Source organism: Lipotes vexillifer, unplaced genomic scaffold (genome assembly GCF_000442215.2).
Source record: "Lipotes vexillifer unplaced genomic scaffold, Lipotes_vexillifer_v1.1 scaffold501, whole genome shotgun sequence".
In the NCBI taxonomy this organism is placed as follows: domain Eukaryota; kingdom Metazoa; phylum Chordata; class Mammalia; order Artiodactyla; family Lipotidae; genus Lipotes; species Lipotes vexillifer.
Window position 1 is genome coordinate 8,646 of NW_006770014.1, and position 2,141 is coordinate 10,786.

The following is a 2,141-nucleotide window of genomic DNA, read 5'->3' on the forward strand; positions in this document are numbered from 1 at the left end:
CAACAATGTCAAGGCCAAGATTATGCTTTCACTACGTGGTTGTAAGATTTCTGCCGCTCCCACTCTGCTCAGCTCCTAGAATCAAGGCTGAAAGAAGAAAGAAAGGGTCATGCTGGCTATATCCACATTCCAGATGTAAAGCAAACCACCCCAAAGCTAAGCAGCATAAAAAAAAACCATTTCATTTTGCTTTTAGATTCTATGGTATAGGAATTTGTACCGAGCACAGTGGGGAGAGGTTGCCTCTGCTCCACCATGTCTGGGGTCTCAGCTAGGAAGACAAGGCTGGGCATGATTCCCTGGTGGGGGCTACAGTCATTGAGAGATGTCCTCACTCACAGGTCTCGTAGTTGGTGCTGACTGAGGGCTGGGACCTCCACTGTATTGTCCAGAGCATCTAGACATGGTCTCTCCCTGTGGTCTCTTGGCATAGTTTGGGCTTCCTTGCTTCCAGAAGCAAGTCTCTCAACAGAGCATGGTGGAAATGCATGGCAATTTTATGATCTAGCCTCAGATGTCACAGTGCCACTTCTGCGCTCTGTTGGCTAAGACAATCACAAAGCTCACTCCAGGATCAAGGGAAGAGGACATCGACCCCCATCTCTTAATGGGAAAAGATTTACGATCACATTGTAAGAAGAGCGCATGGGTGGAAGCCATTGTTGTGGCCGTCTGTGAAAAACACAATCTTCCGTGAGCCCTTTTATTAAGAAAGCAACATTTCCCCAGAAACCACCGGCAAATTTACTCTTGTATTTCACTGACACATCTGTGTCACATACACGCTTAGTTGCTAGGGAGGGTGAGAAAGGGAGTATTTGGCCTTCAAGTCTGTCTAGTGGGTGGTGGTTTGGGGGAAGGGGGAAGCATGTCTGTTAGCTAGGCAGTAAGCAAGGTTTGTTACACACCCCTGCCCACGGCAAGACTCAACCTCTCCCTCCTGTGTGGGAGAATGCTTCTATATAGTACCTACAAAGTTTTATTGCATTTCTTTGTTTCTTTCAGTTATATTCTAAGTCCTTTATAGGCAGGGACTCTGAATTATTTGTCTTAGCATCTCCAAGGTCTATTTCTGTTCCTGACACAGAGGAACATTAATAATGCATGTATCGAATAAATGACAGGTAAAAAGACTAGAATTTTCTGAGTAGAATAACTTCTAGTCTTAGATATTTGGGGTCCAAGATTGTAAGTAATTTTAATGGAAAGACAAAGAAGTCTTCAATACCCACAATAGCTAGATTGCCTAGTGGTCTACAGATAGCAAAGAACCCAAGAGTCTAGAAGACACTTTTGAATAATAATAATCACGAGCCCTTTGTTTCATATAAAGTAGCTTTACCAATATCCTATTTGTTCCTCAAAACCACTTTGAGGGCTTCCCTGGTGGCGCAGTGGTTGGGAGTCCGCCTGCCGATGCAGGGGACACGGGTTCGTGCCCCGGTCCAGGAAGATCCCACATGCCGCAGAGTGGCTGAGCCCGTGAACCATGGCCACTGAGCCTGCGCGTCCGGAGCCTGTGCTCCGAAACGGGAGAGGCCACAACAGTGAGAGGCCCGCGTACCGCAAAAAAAAAAAACAAAAACAAAACCACTTTGAAAGTTCAGAAGAGCAGATATCATCATTCCCATTTTGTAAAAAAATGACTAAGATTTAGGTTAAGTGACTTTCTCAAGCTAATATGTGTAGGAAAAGCATGGTCATTTCTTTCTAAATTAACCACAGGTACGTTTGAAGTCTGGAAGTCTGTCGGATGCAATCAAAGCACTTACTGCCTAGTTGTAGTCTGCTCTAATTGCAGGTACAAATTTCTGAAAATAACCATGAAGTTTGAAATTACAAGTTTACACACACACACCATCTATCTATCTATTTATCTAATCTATCTGGAAACACACACACACACACACACAATCAAGTACCACTTACCTCGAATATTATGTAAAATAATATTCTAGAGAAATAGCTATGATTTTCCATGAACATAATTTTCTATCAAAATTTAGGGTGCAGCAATGTCTGCCTGAAAATTCGGACTCACCCAATTCTTGAGTGCCTGTCTTGGAGTCTTGGCAGTGGTGGGGACATGTCAGAACATTAGCCTCTCTCAGGAGAAAGGAGTGGGAAAGAGGTGTGAAGGA